Here is a 26,329-nt window from a genome sequence, read left to right as displayed (position 1 = left end):
ATGCATGTCATTTTTAATCATATTTATTGGTCTTGAGTTTATAGTATTGTTTTCTCATCAAACCATTTATTTAAGATTAAAATTTAGAATTCCTTTGCAGATATTTGAATACTAAATTCTTGTATTCGAAATTGTGTGCCGATTTTTGTAATCATTTCTGCAAAAATAATGTCGACCCCTTTGTACAATAACATGGTATTTTCTCACTTTCAACCTTATCTGACTTATTCTTTCGCTTGTAGATAAATGTTTTTCATGAATTGGTTTAACTGTTTTTCATATTTATTATATCTTAGGATAAATTCGGGTTCAAGCTTGTGTATCGTTTTACAAAAAATACAACGAAAAGTCAGATTTTTCTTTAAATTTCAAAGTAACGATACTATAAAACGCATAAATATCCAAATCAGAACATCTATTCTTGTTTTTATTTTAACCGAGGAACAGATGTATACTGTCCATATCTGATAATCTTTTCATAACCCCACTCCAAGGCAAACAAAGAAGAAGACTTAATTGCCTGTCCCATAGGCAGCATAGCAGATTTACCGCAAAACAATTTTTTTAATTATTTTTTAAAGAAAGTTTTTGTATTTTGTTGCAAACATCAAAGTAAACGTTTGGAAAGGCGAACAAAGTTTGTGGAGAGTATATACCAAGTACACCTTTTTATTTCAGTTTAGTTTTGTATATGACCTTACCTCATCTGTACAGCTGCCCATGTAAAGTAAGTGTACAAATAAAAATATCCATAACTTCAGGCAACGCTATAAACAGAACGAAGTGAATGCACGAAAGACTAGAATATCTACTTATCTTTAGAATATAATTAAACGAGAAATAGATGTTTTAAACATAAAACATATTTTCGTGATTATAGAGACTAATAATAGAAACAAAATGATGAGTTATAGTCTCAAAATAGAAACAAATTGTAAAAATAAAGATTGGAAGAGCTTGTTGTACAATATCTGTGGAAAGATAAAAGAATCTTCTACTATCATTAACACTAGAGGTTTAGTCATAGTAAGGAATAAAGGCGAGACTGACTATCGAATATAAAGTATGTATCCAGTGAACACAGAAAACTCGGGAATAACAATATACAAATTTTCTGATTTATATTGGAAATTTGCTACTGATAAAAAGGAAAATGAATGTAATTTTCTTCGGCTGTTGATAATGGGATTGCGTGGGTGTTAGATCAATAAGTTGTCCATGCTTTGTGTATATTGTGAGTTTGTGTTTACAACGTGAAAGTTAAATGAAGGTAAGGACTTTTTTCTTTTAATTTAAAGACACCGTTTTTAATGATTCAAAATAAATAACAAAATCACAAAACAATGACACACGTCACACTTTGTTGGGATCTTCTTAATTTGGCATTTACCGATGCAAAGGGTCCATGTGACGTCATAAAACATGCCTCTACCCATTACGTCTATTTTTTTTTCGTTATGAAGTTTCAATAAAAATTGCAATGGTATCTATTTCAATTCTGCAATAATAACTAGGTGCTATTCAAACATTAAATCAGCTCTGTTCTGTTTTTGTTAGTTGTTTTTAATAGGACATTTTCTCTTCTTTGTAACTTTATCTTGTTTTAGAGATACGTTTTAAAGTCAGTTGCAAATCTTTAAATTGGATTACAAATGTTTGAAGTGTATACAAGTTTATGATATCTTAATATATCTTAAAGTATAGAAACATTTTTGAACCTAATGCTTCTCCGTCTTTGATACTACCGAATTTAAAATTTCATGAAATGTTAGTCATGTCATTGTAGAACGAACTGTATAGTTATTATGTACATAGTAAATAAGTTTTCTGTTCACGTTGTTGAAGGATATCTGCAGCATTCAGTTGCTATGAACAGGTTTAACATTGCATGCTATAAATGGAATATAAATAAATGCATAATATTATAAATAGTGGTTAACCAGAAATACTGCCGACAAATTGATACGTCATAACAGACTGACGTAGACTTCTACGCAATATGATATTCCAAATTGATCTGCAGAACGTATTGCTAATATTTACATAGAATGTTAAATCTAATGAGTATTTAAGTATTTATTGGTTTAACTTTGCTGCATTAACAGACAATGATAGATTTAATGGTCATTATCTTTAGGATGAGAGAACTCAACACAAAAAATGAAATTGAATCAAATCGTAATAATGAGGTTTGAGCGAAACACATAACTTATGGATAACCGCATTATGTAATTGAATGTTAGATTGATGGGTAGGTCTAACCATAGATGTAAATCTCATAGATATATTGTCTAACAAAGGAGTGCGATCATGAAGCCTCATGTTTGTAAATTTATAAAGACTTTTCATTATTTTGGGGTTGGATTGGGGTGGGGGGAGGGGGCAAGGATAATGCCACAATGAAGTGTGTACAGCTTGTACAACTATATTTTACATTTCATTTTATTTTTATTTTGATATTGTCAATATGAAAGATACAAGAAAAACAATCAATAATGAATGATACTTGACCTAACCTAAATCAAAATGAATGATGATTGTAACATGAAAATGCGCTGTTGCAGACTATACAAAAACAGTAGACAGTCAATGCATATATTATTTTTTATGTACCAACTACGTGATAATTTTTTCCTAAATGTTTTCTATTGTGCATTTTTACTATAAACATTTGAAGCTTATTTAAAATCACACGACACGTGTTACATTATTAACCTTCAGAATAACGAAACAACAAGAAGAGTCATAACCTTAATTTCAGTACAAATTACATAATTTAGAAACGAAAATTTACAATCAAAACGTATGTATCAATTAAGGTGTGTTAAAAAAGCAATTTAATGAAAACTAAAGATATCCCTATTTGTGTAAGATAAATATGCGGTTCTTCATTTTTATATTATATATATATATAATAGAATAATAAAACAAAAACTTGTCGATAGACAACATAATGCTTTAAAGGGCAATTATTTAGAACAGTCACTTTCGGGAAATAAAGAAACATTGAGTTTTTTCACAAGCTAGTTATAAAAAGGCTGATTGGTTTGCAGTGGAGTACAGTTTAATGATCTTGTTACTTTCACTTGGGGGATAATCATATGATATTTGAAAAGGAAGGCATGAGGATTTTGGAAATGAATATTCTGGCCTAGTAAGAATTGGAAAAAATAATCTTTTCCAAAGCAAGATAAAAAAACAATCACAATATAATTTTCTTTAACATCTGTAACCAGCTATAGATTTGTAAAAGTCATTAATTGCATGCATGAATTATGAAAATGAAATGTTCTACTATTGGAATTATTTTCATTTTTGAGCAAACATTTCCCCAAATAAATTTCACTACAAAAAATAAACATGGAAAACTTTTATTCATTAACTGTAAGGACGGTTTAAATTCCTATAGAGGATGTCGCAAATAAGGACCTCTTCATTAACCCACCATAGGACTACGCAATATCATACACCCAACCATCTAAGTCCTTAGTAATTTTCATTAACCCGGTCAATGACCTTTATATTACAAATGTATAGCATAATTAGCCATGTAAAGTACAGAAAACGACAGAAAGCAACGGTACTGTGCATTAATAAAGACAGAGCGAACTCTTTTTAGACTTTGAAGTACGCTTATAGTAGAAAAATATATTTCAATTGCATTAAATACAACAGTAACACATTCGTGACCTGTATTTGTTCAAATCCTTGTACTGTGGTCTTTGTTGGATAGCTGTCTACTTGGCAATACTTCCACATCTTCCTATCTCTTATCTTGTGGAGTTTAAATATAAACCATAGTAGAAAAGTAACTTTTCATAACAAAAGGAAATAACTTATTCAAGATTCTCAGCAAATTTGTACTATTTATTTGTCAGGTAATCACACTATTATCAAGATTTTATGAAAATAATGGTAATCATGCAATCAAAATTTCTGCGACCTGAAAATGGTTTATTCTGAAATAACTTGAGCCTTCAGATGTTTGCATGCCAAAAGGGCACGTCTATTATTAGTTAGCAAACTATATACCTTTAGACTTTCATTAATTATTTAACCTTAAAAAATTAAATGATTAATCAAACACCTCCATGGAAAAACCCTGATGCCAAGAAAAAAATACCCGCACTCCCACTCGGAAAATCCAATGACCATTTATACTGATATGGATTATGGAGCTGGATAGTAGTAACACTCAAAGATCAATCAATACAGTTAATAATAGCTTTAGAATAGTCAATAATTCATTGAGTGTCGACTTTCATGAATTAAAAATATTCCGTCTACAGACGAGACGAAACTGGATTTAAAATTCAGATTAGATATTCAAAACATGGAAGCAATCAAGAAAAAAAAATTAAAAAAAGTTTATCCATGTTTCCTTTATTATCATCACCAACATATGACGAACATTTCCCCGTATATAAACTGTGATTATGTGGTCATATTTATAGTGAACTTGGACGTCTTTTCAAAGTATTGTACTATATATCCATACAAAGAATAATATTGCATAAGTGCTGTGACGTTTGCAATGATAGAATACATGGACCTTTACAAGGATACGGCACGAGTCACCATTTAACTTGGCATACGGAACGTATAACGCACTCTTTCACTTCATTTGTTACTCGTCAATTTACCACGGGGTTCAAAATGTTCAGAGTTTACTATTAGAAGGGTACCTTCTTGCTCTGGTAAAATTATAAGCATGCATATACAAAGAAAATAACACTTACTAAATTTCGTGCGTATTTGTTAATTTATCATAACTTTGCTTTCTAAAATTGCGAGACGTTGATAACACCGATTTTATTTGACTTGCCATGAGAGCACGAAGGGTGCCACTAATGGAGGAGGATTGTTCTTTTCGTAATTATTCTATTTGGCCATGTGGTTGTTGGTTTTTAATCATTTTTTATAGTCCCCTTGGTATCTTCTATATTTTTTTCAAAAGAAAATGTACACAAATAGGCATTGCGCATTTTGTTTTATCAACAGTATAAGGGCAATTCACATACTCGCATAATTTTAATGGTTCATGCACTATTTATATTTTGGTTTAAGGAGGATTAATCAACATATCATATTTCTTGGGATTTTTATAAAATTCTTCATACACTCATTTATTTCATATTTTTTTATTTTGTTTTATAATCACTTACATTTAATAGGAGGAAAAAAGGAAGTGCATTAAAAACAAAATAGTTAAAAAATGTTTGTATTTTTGTATTTACCAATCATAAGTATAATATTATTGTTGTTTTAATTATCATTTTACCAATATTGTTTTCTACATCACTTAAAAGATTTAATTTTAAAATCTGGATTTGTTCAAGATCAATTTTGACATTACATAAAACTTAGATGGGAATCAACTGTTACATGTCTTATTACCGCTTCTTGTTTGTTTTGAAGCACTTTCACATATATAGAGTCATTCATTTCTTCTAGCGGATTATTATTTTAACACGTTTATTTGTTGAAAGACAAATGCACTTTTTGATAATTTATGGCATAAACATGGGAAGGTCAATGTAAAAAAGACAAATAAAATCTAAAATAAGATTGTACGTACATGTGTTATGCCTGAGGCATGCTACCAGTCAAGGCTAAATTCATACTTTGTCAAACATGCCAATGGTACAAAAGTCATTCCGACAAAATAATAAAATAACAAGCAAACTCGCAGGCACGTTTAAATGTTTCGCTATCATCTAACACAAGTATATGTCATTAATTCACATCATAAGAAGCAGTAACATACTAATTAAGTCAAAGTGATATTGTGTGAAGTATTACTTTTCAATACTGTTTATAATGATACAGCAAAAAAAAAAAAAAATTAGTTGAAGAAAATATTAAACTAATCCTGAGAATAAAGCAAAGCCAATGCCGTTTTAATAATATTTAAGATTTCTTTGTTTTAAACTTTTAAATTAAATAATTTAAGATAAAATTCTACCGTGATGCCAAAAAAAAAAGAAGATGAACATAAAAAGGAAAAAAAAAGTTCTTTGGAATGTTCATAAAACATTATAATATTATGCGTTTAAAGTACACAATTTTATCTAATACAGAATTTTGTCTTATTGAATTATTATTTAAATGAATAACATACATAGCCAAATGGTTACATCGCGTCAGCTTTATTGTAACAGGAATGTTATAAGTTTGACTGTGGACTGCTGACTAACATGAATGTTACATCGCGTCAGCTTTATCGTAACAGAAAGATTATAAGTTTGACTGTGGACTGCTGACTTAAACATGAATCTTTGTTTAAAAAAGAAATTATTTCAAGGGCAAAAATTACAAAGAATATACATTTTAATATAGTACTCAGTCAAAACTAAACATTTTGGCTTACTTAGCAGGAAACACTCTTTTTCATTTGTATGTGAATTTCTGGTAACGTTATCTCTAATTTTTGGAAATGGATAACATTATTCTTTAAATTTTTAACTTTTCAAAAATTGCTTCATTTTGAAGAAAAGTTTAGAAAGGATAAACCAAACAAAATTATAGATAAAACAACTACATTGTTGTATTGAGTTTTAGTTATATGTGGGCGGACAAAATTAAGTTGGTAAGTAATGGACTTCTACAAACATAAACTGATAAAAATCAAACGATTAATAGTTTTACACAGAAGATGCAGTTGTATTCAAATATCAATATATGTTTAGTTCATTTAATGCATAAACCAGTTGATTTTGATAAATAACAACGTTTCTAGATGCTTAACTAAAACGATATAAACACCGAAAATTGTTGATGTTTTTTTTTTGCATTTTTCAATGAGTGCAACCTTGTATCCCGTCAAAATTAAAATACATTGTATTTCAATTTTTTTTTTAAATATATACATATTGTATTTATTTAAGTATTCAGCATTTGTATACAATATAACACACGAATAGTCACATGGTAATGTATATCATAAAAACGCAATTTTGATCCAATGCAATTACACCTTCAGTCTCTGGTACATGTATAATGTGTTTTAAAAGAGTTTTTCAAAACATTTCTCATACATCTTACACCACACACACATTCTGAAAACATGTTTAAAAGTGTATTTATATAGTCTGATCGGATCAACATTACGGTTCATACTATATTGTATTTAAGTAAGCTCTGTAAATTCCTCTGTAAATTTATGTTTGGTTACATACATGCTACTCAGTTATACCTCCGATGAACGTAAAATGAATGTCTTATGGTCAAAATTTGAATGTATATAAAATCATCAGTGATTGATATACCAACTAGAACTAACGATGCTTTCACATTCAAAGCCTTGATAATATTAATATGTAAAATAAAATATGCAGTTTGTGTGGAATTTTTAAATATAGTGTGAATTCTTTTAAAATATTATGGGAGACAACTTACTAATTCTTAAATATCAGTAAAAAAGTATACTTTTGCATATTTGGATACAGTGTCAATTATAAAATTGCCAACAAAAGCAAATGAAAATGAATGGGATTGAATCTTGCTGATATGCCAGTTTGAAGTACCTGCATGATCTGTCCAAAAACAGTAACACAATGATTTGTGCGAACAGGTTTGCATTAAATGCATTCAACAAAGTATCAGAAAAAGGCAAAATATCAATATCAGTGCATTATTCATCAGAGTTATGGACGAAACCACTGTTTTGCAGCTATTGATTTTTCAGCTGGTGATACGTGTGGGCGGAAAGCAAGTATATACTACTTCCCTGGCGGCAAAGTTGCTACGCTTCTTAAAAATCCTGTCGGTGTTAAAATCTTTAGGATATAATTGCTATTTTTCTTGGGGGAAAAGAGAAAAATATCTATGTGATACTAAGAAAGCAAATGTTAAGTGCATTGCACATATAATTAAAACATAAAGATAAACCAAAGCATATGTAATGTAACTACTGATATGAAACTATCCCACATCCAAGTGTTTATAAGATATCTTAAAAGTTCATCGGTCTTTTTTTTTTTTGGATAGAACTGACTATTGGATTTTTACAAATTGTTATTCAAAAAGCTTAAAAGAGGGCTGCTTTCATCCGTGTAACGTTTTTTTTACTTTTGAATAATAGAAATAAAGTATAAAATGTAAACTAAAAGCTAAACATGTGACGGGATACAATGTCGCAATAATAAACAAAAATCGCATTTTAATTTTGTTTGTAATACAACGCAAGGATAAATCACGTGTTATTGTCGATTGTCAAAGATTAAGGATACTAAATTTACGCGTTAAATAATAAATTTTGTAATTATTGAGACAGGAACTTATAAATTAGAGGTCGAAAAGGTTCAATGCTATTTTCAGCATAAAATTGACAGTAAATGGAAGCAAGTATTGCAATTCACAGCAAATGCATTAGATTCTTTTGTAAAAGTCTATTGCAAACGTTAAACAGAGGTTCTTTAATGCATAATGAAAGTCTAATTGTACAAATATCAATGAGCTTGCCTCAAGAATGATTAATATTTTTTTTCATTTATAATATTTAGCCTCTTTGCTTTATGTTTGAAGGTAACTCTGTTATTCAAATTGCATCACAATAGCAAATAGCCATTAAATTAAAACAATATTTAAATTAAGATATACAGCATAACATCTGACCATCAAAATTTCATTATAAAAAGCGTAGTTGACAACATCTAGACGGTTTCCAAACAATTTACCAAACACTGTCATGGTCGGAGTTGCGCTGTTAATAATTTTGTATGATTAAATAGTTGAAGTTTCTTCGAACTTGACCTATTGATTACCGAAATTATCCTTTAAAATTTAGACAAGACAATATCCATCATTGTAATGTATAATAATACATCTTCCCGTATAATGAACAATAAATGCTTTCTCATATATGTTGTATGTTACTTATTTACCTATGGTCTACTAACTGCATGCTGCATACCTGTCGATTTAAAAATTGATTTCATCGTTAACACAGTACCTTGCATTCTTGAATTATCAGATCAAAAAACAATTTACCCTCCCTCTCGTTTTTTGACAAGAAATTGACATTCACTCTTAACTTATTTTTTGCTTCTTTTTATTAATAAATAACACGAGCTCTACAAGTTCAATGTCCCACACATTGTCCTTAATTTATGACTTGGTACACTCATTGTCCTTTATTTATGACTTAGCTCATGCATATTCACATACTTCTGACTTGGTACATATGTTGTCATATACCAATGACTTGGTTCATGCATTGTAACATACTTCTGACTTTGTTCATATGTTGTTTCTTTGACTTGGTACATGCATTGTCCATAATTCTGATTTAGTACACACATTGCCCTTTGTTTATGACTTGGTTCATGCATTGTCACATATTCCTACTTGGAACATGTGTTGTCACATACCTTTGACTTGGTTCATGCATTGCCACATACCTCTGCTTTGGTTCATTAATTGTTATATACCTTTGACTTGGTTCAGGTATTGTCACATACTTGTGACTTGGTGCATGCATTGTCACATATTCCTACTTGGAACATGTATTGTCACATACCGTTGACTTGGTTCATGCACTGCCACATACTTCTGCTTTGGTTCATGAATTGTTATATACCTTTGATTTGGTTGATGCATTGTAACACACTTCTGATTTGGTACATACATTGTCCTTTATTTGTGATTTGCTTCGAGCATTGTCACATATTTTGACTTGGTACATGTGTTATTATATACCTTTGACTTGGTTCATGCATTGTCACATACTTCTGACTTGGTACATGTGTTGTCACATACCTTTGACTTGCTTCATGCATTGTCACATACTTCTGACTTGGTATATGTGTTGTCACATACCTTTGACTTGGTTCATTCATTGTCACATACTTCTGCTTTGGTTCATGCATTTTTGTGGTGCACACTTTGTTACACACTTCTGACTTGGTGGTGGATACTTTATATTACACACTTCTGACTTTGTGGTGCATACTTTGTCACACTTCTGGTTTTGTGGTGCATACTTTGTTACACTCTTCTGCCTGGGTATATGCTTGATACACACTTCTGATATTGTGGTGCATACTTTGTCACACTTTTTTGCCCTGGTACACACTTCTGACTTGGTATTTCATAATTTGTCACATTCTTCTACCTAGGTAGATGCTTTTATACACACTTCTGACTTGGCACATGCTTTGTTACACACTTCTGACTTTGTGGTGTATACTTTGTCACACTCTTCTGCCTTGGTTCATGCTTTGAGACACACTTCTGACTTGGCACATGCTTTGTTACACACTTCTGACTTAATAGTTCATACTTTGTCACACTCTTCTGCCTTGGTACATGCTTTGACACATACTTCTGACTTGGCACATGCTTTGTTACACACTTCTGACTTTGTGATGCATAATTTATCACACTCTTCTGCTTTGGTTCATGCTTTGATACACATTTCTCACTTGGCAAATGCTTTGTTACACACTTCTGACTTTGTGTTGCATACTTTGTCACACACTTCTGCCTTTAGAAAACTTTGTTACACACTTCTGACTTGGTACATGCTTTGTTACACAATTCTGACTAGGCACGTGTTTTGTTACACACGTCTGACTTTGCACATGGATTGTCACTTTCTTTAAATTATATTCATACTTTGTCATGAATCATCAACGTGGCTCATTATTTTTTAAGAAAACAATGTTGGCGTTAAGTATATTTTACGAAATGGTTCTGTTAAGGACACGTCTACTTATTTTTGAATATTCTAAATTTTCCATGATGCCGTCTATTGTATCTCCTTGAATGGCTTTAAAATAAAGTTTTGCAAATTTAAATTCATGTGATGTATCGTCCACTTCAGTGTTTTAATTAAAAACATAAACACTCTTCTTTCCTTGACCTTAATTTGTACGCCTGAAATCATTTCTGATTTTCTATGGATTGTTTTTGGTAAAGCTTTAGTGTTATGTTACTGTTATTGTCGATTTTGTTAAGCATTTCAGAGATAAAACGCAATTTTCCTAATACTATTTGTTGTTATTTTAGACTATCACTCGACGGTCTTTTCATATTGTGTTTTCTGGTCCTGTATTTCCAAATAATTCCGAGACAAATGTTCTGTAAAGTGTTGCATCTTATATTATTGTCTTCTGTTATTTCTTTCCACATAGTACATACATTATTATAGAACTTTTCTATAAGATAAGTCTCGAATCTTATCAATTTTCCGTGATAATTTTAAATGGTACTAGTTTCGTTTGGCCAGCTCAATGAATGTGTGTGTTGAAGGATAGACAAAAATATTTTTCGATTTTGGTAATAAAAAATTCTTTATATCATTATAAACTTTAACAAAAATTGTGTCTTAGGAACATTGGAACAAATTTCTAGATAAATATTAACTGAATTCAAACTAAATATTTATGAAAATTCATTAGGAAAATATAAATATTTTACTTATTGTGTCGGTATAATTTTGGTGTAAGAACCTGAGTTAAAACGGTTCCATTTATGTTATATTGTTGGACATCTCTTTCGGATAACGTTGTATCGTTTTTGTTTATTAAATAATATAAACTTAAGAAATATAGAACAGAAAAACGAAACATTATTTTTACATTTTTAAAACAGAAATTTATCTATCAACAACAAATATTTTTTTAAGAAAAATGTATGGATTTGAAATTGGAGATTTGATGATTTAAAGACAATATTATAACGTTTTTCGACGATTATGTGTGCTTTCTATACAAATGTTCACTTATTTTGAAAAAGTTCAATCAGTAATATTTAAGAAAATAAAAGAGATAAATATATTATTTTTTTCTATTTTCTGTTATAGTTCAAGAAGCAAAAGTTGTATGCAAAATTTTACCAAAATCCGTAACAAAGTCTATTTAAGTTAAATAAATAACAAAAATGATCAAAGTTGTATGCTGATAAAATGCCCTACAACGAAACTCGTATTCTTTAAGAGCTCACATCAAAATTAATCATAATTTATTTAAGCATATATAAAGTATAAACAGTTTTCTAAAGATTTAAAATAAATATTTTGTAATTAGATTCGGTATAAATTTACGTTTTTGTTTTGGGGATGGTCTTAAGGCAACTTTTTAGTAATCCCAATATCCTTAGATTACGAAAAAATATATAAAGAATATGCTGAAGTAAGGACCTCTTCCAATAAATGTACAAAGGGCAAGGATGTATTACTTTACATTAAACTTATGTTTAGTCGTAAGAAACTTTTGGTAAACTCATACCAGAAGTTCAAAAGAAAGCAGATTATATTTAAAGAGATTCGTAAAATAATCCCATTCTTCAGAAAATCAAAGTATGATATAACATATTGAAATAAAGAAATCTTTTAAAGTATAAATTTAGAAATATGATATGAATAACTCTGGAAATGCTATCGGCTATTTATCATTACTTTCAAGACACACTTGAATCAGAAATCTGCATGTAAATTTTCATGTACACTTTATGCTTATCCGAAATAATATTAAATAAATCAGTTGAATCTTATAAATAAATGAAATGATAAATAAAAAAAACAAATATCAACATTAAAACAAAATCAACAATAAAATTTTGGAAGAGGAAAACGGGAGAAAAGATACGAAGGGGACAATAAAATCATACGTTCAATAGAAACAAAAACACCATGACCGAACAGACAAACAGCAACAATGGAACACTACGCAGCGAACTGTGGATCAAAATATTCTAGAGGGAAGCAATAAAAAATAACAGGCTTAAAATTTAGTTTTCCAGACCGTTTTTCGTCAACACTAGTGGCGCTCGAATAAAAAATGGACGATCAAATCAATTCCGAAGTTGAAAAAATAATCTGACAGAGCCATCTATGCAGATTTTGGGCGAGTGGGTTGGTATGTGGTGTGATGGGGTAAAAAACTTAGTTTCGAATGATTTTGAGATTTTAAGAACAGAAATAATTAGCGCATCATTGATATTTAAGGTCAATCTCTAGTATACAGTTTTGAGATTGCATAGTTGAAATTAAAAATAAATACTTTGCCAATACTAATACAAGACAGGTAGTTAAAGGGGGGAAATATGATATATAAAAAGTGAAAACATTACCGAATGTTCTCTAAATTATTTAAGCCAAGTCATAACTGAAATAAAAGTTTCAAAGACTACATAATAAAAAGAAGACTGCGCATTTCCGTGATTCCCGTTTTAAACCAACGTGTCTTTTAAAAAACTTAGCGACTTAAATCTGAAACGAAGAAAGGTCCTAAATATGTAGTGTATATTTGTTATCTCCATGAACAGGCTTCAGTATAAGAAGTAATCTCAAAGCAACTCACATGCTATTTGTTTTATACATATTCGCATTTAACACAACAAATAGATAGAAATAAATTGAAATGTAAAACCGAAAATATTAAAAAATATTCTTCACTTGTTTTTGTAGTTTATAAGTTTCAATATTGTCTCAAGTCTTTTTTTTTACGTTACCAATATTTGATTGTTGCTAAAATATTGTTTATTTCCTTCAAAACATACATAACAACATTTGATAGAAGCAAATATGCTTAACCCATCTGTTTTTGAATTCGATAGCTAAATAAGGTCCTTTCGCCATTTTGTTACAGGTTAAATTAACCTAGAGATTATTGTCAGACGTCTGTTTCAGATAATTGTACAGATATTGCTAATATAGATCAGTCTAACTTATGCATTAATCGATATTAACAGAAAATTATTAAACTTTCCTACCTTTCATTTTTGCAAGCCATTTTCTCGGTAGTTTAATCTATTCGTCTCCGCCATTTTACAGCATACTTCCATATAAACGCTGTCGACACGTATGTATATACAGTATATAACGGTGCAGCGATTATGTTTTATGCCAATTAATAATGATAACGAAAGCATAAATATGAGTATATATAACAGTTTTTAAGAAGGTCATGATGATTACATTAAAAAATTGGACCAATTGTTAACAGGTGACATTCGATATAACTCAACTTAACCCAATTATTGCTCGATCGGCATATTAAACATTAAAAAAAATATATCATATATAATTTTTAATTTCAGGCAGATTTATCAAAATCTAATAAAACTTGTGGCTGGATTATTGCAACCTATCCCTTTTCGTCTGGATTTTTCTAATCTGCCGTGATATATGCTCACATGGCACGTAAAAACTTTGCTACTAATTGTTCCGTATGCTCTTCCTTAAATAATCAGTCTGGCCAAGAAACAAGCATAGTATTACGCTATGCAGATTTGTTGCTTCAAGTTAACTCATCACACAGTCACAAGACAAAGGAATTGTAATTCAGGGTAAACAATTTAAAAAATCATAATCCGTCCAACGACCAATATACAACAGGGAGTAAAATGAGAACGAATGATACAATCATTGAGATATTATTATTAATAATTGCCAACATTGAACATTGAATACTGTTACAAAAAGATAAAAGGATGGATATGATGGCATAAACACATGACTGTTAAGGGTATCGATGCTGTCGTATTATAAAGTCTCGTATTAGGTGCCTTAATACAATAAAACAACTATTGCTGTCCTGGTACATATGAAAAATATTGAACCAGGTGACAATCATATGACCATTTCTCCACCGTCTGTTCTCTATAGCTGCTGTTCATTTGAAATGAAACAGTGAGTATTTTATTTATTATTATTTACGGATTGATGTTAGTCAGTGTCAACATAAATATTTAAAAAAATAACATTTAAATCATCATTTCATATAAGTTGAATCAATTGACCAAAGGGTTTTAAAAGAAGAAAAAAAACATGGAAAATTATTATCCTGCTAGTTCCTATATGATACCATGATTGGCTTATGAATGTGTCATTATTCGAATTTCTAAGGGAATCATAGAAACTCAGAAAAAAGAAACTGAAAAAGTAGGTGTAATAATTTGGTGTCATTTGAATTACAATCGTTAGTACCATCTCTGATGATGTAAGCTGGCACAGAATCATATTGTAATTATTCTTGCCACAAGCTGTTTACTGTTTATTCAACACAATTCTTTAAGATCGCGAGATTCTCATCTAGCATTTTAATAAATATTATTATCTAGCAACGACAACCTTCTTGATTGATAGAAGTGGTCCAGGAATCATTTACAAAAGTGACTGCTAAATAGGACCACTAGAAAAGACGAAGTCTAGAGGAGAAAAAAATGTCTTAAACAATAGACAAGTACATATACAAAAGGGAAGCCTTTACTCGGCCCGAGACTGGAAAAGTTGTGAATAAATTTAACTGTGTCAATCAAAGAAATGTCATTTACAGAAAGTACCTGCATAACTAAAACGATGTTAAGATATGAGAGACATCTGATGAGGTTCCCTATGTGGGACAGACTACACAGACATCTGATGAGGTTCCCTATGTGGGACAGACATACGTGACCTATAGTTGTTAATTTCTATGTCATTTGGTCTCTTGTGGAGTGTTGTCTCATTGGCAATCATACCACATCTTCTTTTTTATATATCTGATGAGGTTCCCTATGTGGGACACACTTCACAGACATCTGATGAGGTTCCCTATGTGGGACAGACACATGAATATGTGGCGGGTTAACTGTTTTTTTTTAAAGAAGTTTTTATAGTTTGGTAGCGACCAGCACTCTACTTGACCTAAACATTTTCTCTAAGATTTTTTGTTAGCATTTTAGATAGCAGATATGGTCATCGATCATAATTTAATAAACGGGGACAATACATGAAGTACTATTTTGATAAGATGTGTAGTTTTGATATTGTTGACTTTACTGTATACTTTTGCTCATTGTTGAAGGCCACATTATTTAGAATGTGTTGGATAGTTGTCTCATTGCCAATCATATCACATCTCCTGGATTTATATAAGTGGCAGTGTTGGAGTTATCAGTCATTGCTTGTAAAGAGAATCACTAGTAATATATTTTGGTTTGAAAGCAATTTCCTCGTTAAAATATTTTTTGAATATCTGGATTCCATTTTATGTTAAATTTCAGGAATTTAGATAACAGTGTTTGAATGTAAACTCCACAATTATTAAATGTGACAACTGTATTGTTATTTTCCGAACTTGGTTGATTTCATAATCTTTAACAGATTTCATTTGGTCATCTTTATTCCGTATTTTATTTGTAATGTCGACGTTATTGGTCGGTCATTAGATCTGTTTAACAGATGGTCAAAGTGTGTGTTTTCTGTCTTTTGCGCACGCTTGTTGGTAGGTTTTTGCTGTTTTGAGATAAACAAACACATAAACATTTCAGAAAATGTTTGGAAAATCAAGAAAATATTATTTTTAAGGGGATGTTTGAACTTTCATATGTATGGCCCAAATCTTTAATTGGTGAGAAATAAAAACATTCTATACTGAAATTTTACAGTAGTTTAGTAAATAAATTTTAGCTAGAATGATTTCGGTGTTAGAAATGGCGTCAAACTGTAAGGTGTGTGATTTTATTCTGATACAGGTTTTGAAAATTTGACATGCCTCTAAACAAATGAGATTACAGACAAGGGTTTACTTTGAAATAAGAACCGGTGCCTCTATGAATGATATCGTCATTGTTTACTACCTATTGGCTCAGTCATCACAGTTTTTCTATAACATATAGTGGATTTGCTATAAGCAACCATGTTAATTCTTCAGATATGGTCATTGCTTGTAAGTTTCAACGATACTATTTTAAGGATCCTGTTCAAACATGTTTGACCAATTGTATAGTCAGATCTATTTAAATAATTGAGTTTGAAAATTATTAATCTAAGAAGACATTCCAATCTTTTTAAGGGCATAGTTTCCAAAATTACGTACAATTATTAAACATGTATCCACAACCAATATCACTCTTCTCACGCACGGCAATGTTAGGTTGACATACACTGTAACTTCAATCCGACAAAGATATTAATGACAAATAAATTCCCAAAAAGGTTGCAGAGGACAAAATGTCTTTATTATACTTCACGTAAAAATGCCAGATTTTGATTGGTTAATACGAGGGAGACAATTTATTCTATCCCATGGCTCAGCGGGAGACCATTTTTTGAATGTCACCCTCGCGTGCAGACCAATCAAAAATCGATAATTTATAGGACAATGAGTTGAATTTACATCAATAAATTAAAGACAATGCTCAAGGTCTACGTTTTGGCCTCAGAACTTTTCATAGACTCAAAATAAAAAAAAAAAATTATATAATTAGTAGTAAATACAGTAGTTTTGAATATTTGATAAATAGCATGCTGTTTAATCCGTATCGCTCAACTTTGATGCACACCCTTAAGGTAGCACGGTAGTATTTGCATTCCAGAATTTAGGTTGCTCTTTTGTGTACCCTACTTAAGTCAATGTATCTGAACATTATGATTGGACAAAAAATACAGTATCAACTGAACATACTTTCCCAAACTGAGGGATGAATCAGGTGTAGAAAAATATGAAATAATTTTACATACAGATGAAAATGAATTTTTGAGAATTTTTTTAAATTTTGTATTCACTGCACGATAAAAGACCTAAAAGCACTAGTGGCCTTAGGTTCTTAAAGATAGCAAAAAAAGTAAACGGTCATGATACATATTCAAATTCATTTCTGAATAGTAAAATGAAAGTACTTCAGTTAACTGTGAATGTAGAATTTTTAGCAGTGTTAGAAAGTGGTGAAAATTCTTAAAAGGCTATCATTATCCCTTATGGGCCAGGAAATACTACCGTGCCACCTTAAGGGGGATATACATGTTTACACTAAATCAATGAAGGATTTTTTTTTACCTATGCAATTTGTAAGTTTATCAATAAAAAATTGATTAAGAGCAACTATGATAAAAACAGCCCTTAAATTCCACCCCTGGGAGTGAAAATTGCTGATTCAGCAAATTTTGCCTGATCTGTGGGTAATAAAGTAAAAATTTACCTAGAAAGTAGAACTTATTTATTTTTATGTAACTTGCAATACATTTTTAATTATAAATGCTCGCTTTAACTTTTCGCAGTGTCTGACACATGTGCAACCACTGGAATTTGAGACACGACATATTTTATTTGCCTGTACATCCTATTATTTTCACCGAAATAAATAAATTGCATAATTTCTTATTTTTTTCCACACAAGTACAGCTTTACTAGTTTTCTTTAGGTTTAATTTGTAGTTCTGTGGTAACATGACACCAGTATGAGCTTTTTTGGAACCAGCAAGTGGTTAAGGGGTCCTTACTTATTCATTTAGCCCTCATATTTGACTGAAATAGAGATAGCAATAGGGGTTTCTTTACACTGACAAGACATTTTTTTTTGACAAAGAATGTAATTATGACTGTTTATCAGCAAGATTAAATAGTTTATTCATTTTCCATGCAAATGTCATTAATTGTTTTGATTTTCTGACAATGAAAAGCACAATAAAGGTAAAATGATTATGTAAGGGGACATAATTTAACTTAATGCATACATGAGAAATAGACAAACAGTCAACTTAGAGATATATTCTAGTATATATATTGTCAAAAAGATTTTAGAATGATAGTTAACTGCCATCTAAAGAATCTTGTTGTGTTGCCTTCATAATCTGGAAATGCTTAAAGTAATGTAAGGCATGCTGTAAAATGTGGAATGGACTTTAATATCATTTTTCATGATTTGGTGCTTAAACTGTTTCTTTCTGTCAGATTAACTATAAATAGAGTTGGCAATCCAATAATTCCTCCTGAATCACCATGTTTGACTTCTGTGTTGATTTGAAACATCATATATTTGGATTTTGTTCACTCCTTAAGTAAAAATGGTAAGATGATAAAAAAATGAAAATCTGCCAGCTGGGGTAGGGGTGTAATCCATCCTTAATTTTTTTTTGGTAAGAAATAAGTGCAGACTAGTATTCTTTATTGTAATATGTTACATAGTAAGAAGGCTATGCATCATAGTCGTCATGACTGATTTCAAGTTTGAAATGTCTTGGTTAAGGTAGCACGGTAGTATTTGCATTCCAGAATTTAGGTTGCTCTTTTGTGTACCCTACTTAAGTCAATGTATCTGAACATTATGATTGGACAAAAAATACAGTATCAACTGAACATACTTTCCCAAACTGAGGGATGAATCAGGTGTAGAAAAATATGAAATAATTTTACATACAGATGAAAATGAATTTTTGAGAATTTTTTTAAATTTTGTATTCACTGCACGATAAAAGACCTAAAAGCACTAGTGGCCTTAGGTTCTTAAAGATAGCAAAAAAAGTAAACGGTCATGATACATATTCAAATTCATTTCTGAATAGTAAAATGAAAGTACTTCAGTTAACTGTGAATGTAGAATTTTTAGCAGTGTTAGAAAGTGGTGAAAATTCTAAAAAGGCTATCATTATCCCTTATGGGCCAGGAAATACTACCGTGCCACCTTTATCACACCCCTACCATTTACCACACTCCTACCCTTTATCACACCCCTACTCAAATTTCTCATTTATGACATTAGTGATTCCGACTGAATTTACATGAAGTCCATGTTTTGATTAATGCAAGCTTAATTCTCAAGAAATATTTTTCCTCAATGAGTCCTTAATGAAATGGTCATCAGGGCGTGACGTCATTTATCGAATGACGTCACTGTTTTGCATGGTACGTCACAGACGTCGAGCTTTCATATTTTCTGGCACACGAAATGCAACTAAAAAAAAGAATTCAATGAAATATCATACAAAACACACAAAAAATACAATAAACAAAATATTTCTATGAACAACAGGACGCAAATTTTAAGGTAACCCAGGTGCTTCGGATGAATAATTAGGAAGTCCTTTTAAGGATGTTTGCTACTCTGTTTCGAAATAACAAGCTTTTTAAAAGACTATTCTAAAATGATAGTATATGAATAAAGGAACTAAAATAGCAGAAAAAAATGAAGGGTCCGTCAGCTTGTTTTCGAGATATAAGCCATTGAAAATTTGGCGGGAAATGATTTTCTCTAGATTTTTCAATCTTTTAACGTTGGCCGCTTTTTTGTTTCAAAAACTATGAAAAAATAACAAGGATTTTATAAGACTTTCAAATATGGCTTTTAAAACTATATGTAATAAAATTATGAAAAGAAAAGTAGGGGTTAGTGGGCCAAATTTTTTAATGGCAATTCATGGATAAAAGCAGAGGATTCCGAAAATCTGGCAAAAATTCAAAAACCAGAGGAGCAAATATCCTTAAGTACCTGTCTTTGTAAGAATCATGTAGGTTCTTGTTGAATGGCGATTCATGACCACTTTTCAAATGTCTTTATATTTTATTTATGAAGAAGGTATGGTATGAAAATAAGTTTCATATATTATTTTTTTCTTTTGAACCTTGGTTGCCATGGAAACCATCCTTACAAAATTTTGCCTAAATACGTACAAAAGTAGCCTTTGAAAATTGAAATATAAGGGATTTTAAAGAAGCATTGAAATAAAGTTAATCAATACAAACAATAAGTATATTTACAGTATTGACAAACAAAACCCCAAACTATACAAAAACGTTAAAATTTTGAATTTACTACATAATTTGTTTCCATAGCAACCATTTAAAAATGTGTTAAAATTCGAAAATGAAAAATTTCAAAAACTCCTAAATTTTAAATCTGTTCATCTCCCAAGACCAACAACACAATTACATGTCAGTGACAAATTTTGAAAGACAACATTCTATATATTCATAAAATAAAAAGAAAGTCGTGTGTTTTTTTTTCTGTAAAAAAATAATTTTAGTCAAAAATTGTCAATTTTCACCAAAATTCAGATTACCACACAGATGAATAGTCAAACATTTTGAACTTAAAAAGCTAAAATATTCCATTTGCAATTCTGACACACATTTGTTAATTTTAAACTAGAATATATGATTAATGAAGATATACTTGTACAAAACGAAAACTCAACACTCTGGGTATGATGCACCCCCCTTTATTTTGGAAAAAAAATCATTTTTTTCAAAATTATAAAATTTGTTGAAAAAAATGTGGAATCTTATTGTGTTTACTTGTGAACTAAGCATTTTAAGAATATAAGCATAACATTACTTCTATAGTTATATGTAAGATTTCTCAGAAGTTTGAAAAAAATGGTAATACGCATAACCCGTTGTCGTGCCTGGGATTGATGCTGTTAGTGAAAAAGAATAATATTGAACTCGAAAAACATTTAAGTCTGTGTATAAAAATAAGAGGATGTGTTGTTATTGCCAATGAGAAAACTCTCAACAAGAGACCAAATGACATAGAAATGAACAACCACAGGTCATCGTACAGCCTTTAACAATGAGCATAACATGATTGTCTGTAAAACAAATCTCAATGAATAATTTAAAAAAAAAATTTGCACTAGACTAAGATCTGCTAAACAAGAATGCACACCCTGAAATGTCTGGTTGGTTTTATTTATCAATGAATTACTTTTGAAACTCTGTTATATAAAGATTTTAATACAAGTATCATTTTAACTTAACATTATCAATGTTCTAAGAAAATGAGGTCAGGGTAAGATGAACTATGTCAGACAGACGAAATAGAGAGAACGGAAACGAAAAATTCAGCAATTTTTCCATTTTTAAAGGGACATAACTCATTAACAGTACAAGTGACACCAATAAAATTCAAACTAGATCTGTATTTTATGGTAATAAGCATTGTGTATAAGTTTCAAAACATTTGGTTGTGGCTAACTTAAGTTAGAGAACGGGAACAAAAAAGTCAGCAATTTTTCCATATGTAAAGGTGTATAACTCTAGAACGGACGTACTTACGAAAAAGGGTACAACTAAATGCCCCTTCGCTACGGTGGGGGCATACAAATTCTACGTGTTCTATCTGAGGAAATATATACCAACGATCTATCTTAAACTGTGCAAGACTTTGTCAATGTTTGTATGGTATATGATGGAAAAGGACAGCTTGTCTATCAAATTTTTTTTAAATAACCTAACTGAATTATTATTTGTATAATGCAGAGTTATCGCATCTTTATAGTTCTCAAAACATATTTTCCTTGTGGGCCTTGAGGAAAATTTGCTGGTCCTAACAAGTATATACTGTTTTGATTCTCAAAACCTTAGGACCACCATGTGCAAAGATCATTCATGGAATTTTGCTCAATTTTATCAATTGTTATATTTACACATTTGTATGCCCCTGCCGTGGCGGAGGTGGCATTAAGGTTTACCATTGTACGTCCCAACGTTGGTTTCTGTTCTCTAACTTTAGTTTGTCTTAACCAAATGTTATGAAACTTATTCACATTGCTTATTACCACAAAACACAGACCAAGTTTGAATTTTGGTGGTGTCACTTTAACCGTTCTAGACTTATGCCCTTTTACAAATAGAAGTATTGCTGTATTTTTAGTTTCCGTTCTCTAACTTGAGTTTGTCTTTACCAAATGTTATTTAAATTATACACATGTTAAAATCACCAAATACAGATCAAGTTTCAATTTTGGTGGTGTCACTTTTACTGTTCTAGAGCCATCATGCCTCTTTACAAAGGGAAAAAGTTGCTGAATGTTTCGTTTCTTTTTTCCTACTTTAGTTTGCCTCAACCAAATGTTATGAAACTTTTACCCAATACTTATGACCACAAAACTTACATAAAGTACACATTTGGTTAGTGTCACTTTTACCGTTCTTCAGTTATGTCCGTTTATAACTTTTATGATATGCAAGCGGGAGCATCATCTGTGTCCAATGGACACATTCCGCATTTATTTCAAGCTCTTTTGCAAAAGTTAGATTCATTATATATTAGAATAGAAAGAACGGTTCTGTAGTTCTTCTTCAATTTCAATTTTGACACAGTTAAATCGACATAGTGACAAATAAGTGTTTGCTTAAAGGTTTCGATACATGTCGAATTACATGGGAGGTAAATAGTAACAGCCACATTATGTGTACATAATCTGACTCTGCGCAATAGTATACTAGTCAACAAAAGAAACGATACAAGGCAATGTATTAAATTTTCCATATATAATGAAATTGGAACACTGTACCAAACTTAATAACTGTCCCATTGGTCTAATTTTTATAGAGTGTTATTTTCTTATCAAAACCACTGATTTAAGACAAAAGACCGATTTTTTGTTTTTTTATTTTTGTTATTTTAAAAATAATAATCAATATTACAACTTAAAATTTTAAACTTAAACATGGTCTGCTTAAAATTTTGATTGCTGTCCGTCCTTGTGTCCATCTGGCTGTCCGTGTGTCTGTCTGTCTGTCCGGTCCTTGCAGCGCTCTCACATGTACAAATCTTGTCAGATTTTTATGAAACTAATACTTTATGTTAATATAAGCAACATCTCAAACAAGTTATATATTGGTGGCCAATCAACTTTTTTAAGAGTTATTACCCTTAAAAATGTTAAATTTATGGAATGTTGCCTCGTTAGCGCTCTCAAGGGTACAAGTTGTTTATTTTTCATTTTCAGTATATTTCTGATAGAACGGACGTAGTTTTTTAGTTCACCGTTCCATCACTTGGCGTTCGTCGTCGTCCGTCCGGTGTTAACTATTTCAAACATCTCCTCTGAATCCACTGAACCAATTCCACCCAAACTTAAGCTGAATGATCCTTAAGATATCTTAAATAATGTCTGTGTTTTATTTTCTATTTTGTCAAAAATACATGGCCGCCACGTTTAAAAATAGAAGAATAGGGGTAAAATGCAGTTTTTGGCTTATATCTCAAACACTAAAGCATTTAGAGCAAATCTGATGTAGGTAAACATGTTCATTAGGTCAAGTTCTATCAGCCCTAAAATTTTCAGATGAATCTAACAACCCATTGTTGGGTTGCTGCCACTAAATTGGTAATTACAAGGAAATTTTGCAGTTTTTGGTTATTATCTTGAATATTATTAATGACAAAGATAAACTAAACAGCAAAAAAGTTCAGCAAAGTAAGATCTTCAAATAAGTTTAATGACCAAAATTGTCAATTGACCCCTTAAGGAGTTATTGCCCTTTAAATAATTTTTTCACAACTTGTTCATCTAGTTTGCTTACTTTAAAAAATCTTCTCCTGAAACTGCTGAATCAATTTCAGCCAAACTTGGGAGTATTTAGTATAAATTTTGTATTTTATTTCCTTGTAATTCAAAAAACATAGCCACTATGGCTAAAATGGAACATAGGGGTAAAATGCATTTTTTGCTTTTGAAGAAAATATGACAGATACAAAGAACATTTAAATGGAATTTTTAAGCCACTCATTGATATATATTGAAGTGCATAAATAATCATTGATGAAAGATTTAACCAAAAAATTACAGGTGATCGATTCAGGCTCTTGAGAGCCTCTTGTTTAGAGTTAAAATTTAAAGACAGTCTGAGACTAAGTTTTTTTGACATAGACTGAAATAAAACTTGGACAGAGGCTAGTTTTCAAGACCATGAAATAGCATCTAAAAATTTTAATTTGCACAAAACAAGTGTATTTCATGTATTTAGGGACGCAGCAATCCTTCATTCAGTCATCAGCCTTTCGGCTGTTTTCTGTTGTTTGGTTGGATTTTTGTCTCTTTGACACATTCCCCATTTCTGAAAAAAATCTAATATCTAAAAATGGGGAAGGAGGTGCTATCATTGCCCTAACCCTTTGAAGAAATTTCATGCTTCAATGCTCAAAATGTTCAGAATTTAATACCATCTTTCTTTTAATTTTTGATAAATTCATAATTTCAAAAAAAAGGGGGGGGGGGAGGCACCATGCCCAGAGAGAAAAGTTTCATTCTCTACCAACATATCTCTATCAATAATATATTCTCATTTATAATTACTAAATTTGTGTCAGAAATGCAGATATAAATGGAATGATTTATCTTTTTTAGTTCAAAATGTTTGATTATTCATCTGTTTGGCAATCTGAATTTTGGGGAAAATTGACAATTTTTGACTAAAATTATTTTTTTAAAGAAAAAAAAAACACACGACTTTCTTTTTATTTTATGAATATATAGAATGTTGTCTTCCAAAATTTGTCAATGAAATGTCATGGTATTTTTGGTCTTGGGAGATAATCAGATTTAAAATTTAGGAGTTTTTGAAATTTTTCATTTTTGAATTTTAACACATTTTTAAATGGTTGCTTTGGAAACAAACTATTTGGTAAATTCAAAATTTTAACGTTTTTGAATAGTTTGGGGTTTTGTTTATTAACAATTAAAACCCTAATTGTTTTTATTAATTAACTTAATTTCCATGGGACTTTAAATTCCCTTATTTTAAATTTTCAAAAGGGTCTTTTTTCACATATTCAGGCAAAATGTTGTTTTGATGGTTACCATGGCAACGGGCAATATACAGGGAAAATAAAGACAGAATTTTACTTACCTACCAAAGTTCTTATGATATAGGGCCAAAAAAATTACTTCTGTGACATGTCATGAATCACCCTCTACATGATTTTTACAAAGACAGGTACTTAAAACTTTTAAAACAAGACAAAAGTAAATCTGAAGGTAACCCAGGTGCTAGGGATCAGAAAGCAGTGCATATGTACTATCCTGTTTAAATATATGATAAAGCGTATAAAACATGGCAGAATCCGTATCACATGCCGTATCACCGTCGACCAATATCATCCCTCGGGCCTAAAGGGCCTCGGGCTGATATTGGTATCTCGGGATGATACGGCATATGATACGGATTTTGCCTTGATTTATTCTCTATATATCTTGCTTCACTTCTGTTGTTTTTCTAATAACTGTAACGTTGTAATGTACGCGACGTCATAGATAAGTACTTTCAATCTAAAATTTAACAGTAAAAGACAATCATGATAGAAAATTCAGTATGATAAATTAAATAACACATAGATGAGAGGGTGATTGAGCAGATTGGTACCCATCGATTTTTTGGGTTTACTTTGGTATAACATACATGGTCATATCTACACACTACAGTACACATTTGTATTCGCTTCTGCACCTAAATCCTTAACAAAAATTAGATAAAATTTTGTTAAAATCTTACCCATTTGCACTTCCTTTTTTTGTTTTTTGGTCCATAACATTTTTTAGGTTTTTCTGGGCGCACCATAGACGTTGCCATTCCTGTATGTGGGGTTGGGTGACATTGTGTGAGCTTTATTCACAGAACGTCTAATTCATTTTGTAATACCTAATCCAAGTTCAGGGTCAACTAAAAATTAGCGGCATTTAATATTTTTTTTTGTATTTCATTGCTGCGGATTAGAATATTACGGTTGATATTTACGATCCGTCATCGTATTATGTGCTATCTGGATGGATACATTGCTAAATATTGGCCACATGGTTATTATTTTGAAGAACGTGCAACCATCGACGACTAAACAAC

The 26,329-nt window shown here is 30.8% G+C and overlaps 1 long non-coding RNA gene across 1 annotated transcript in view; it reads left to right on the top strand.

The window, feature by feature from the left end:
- Window positions 1-955: 955 nt before the first annotated feature.
- Window positions 956-26,329, top strand: part of LOC127698429 (uncharacterized) — a 65,688-nt gene continuing 40,314 nt past the window's right edge. Inside the window, exon 1 of the long non-coding RNA XR_007980828.1 lies at window positions 956-1,270. This is a non-coding gene — a long non-coding RNA (uncharacterized LOC127698429). The remainder of the gene's footprint in view (window positions 1,271-26,329) is intronic.

The sequence above is a fragment of the Mytilus californianus genome, unplaced genomic scaffold (assembly GCF_021869535.1).
Source record: "Mytilus californianus isolate M0D057914Y unplaced genomic scaffold, xbMytCali1.0.p SCAF_4, whole genome shotgun sequence".
NCBI lineage: Eukaryota > Metazoa > Mollusca > Bivalvia > Mytilida > Mytilidae > Mytilus > Mytilus californianus.
Note: the sequence above shows the minus strand (reverse complement) of the source record. Positions and strands in the feature narration are given on the sequence as shown.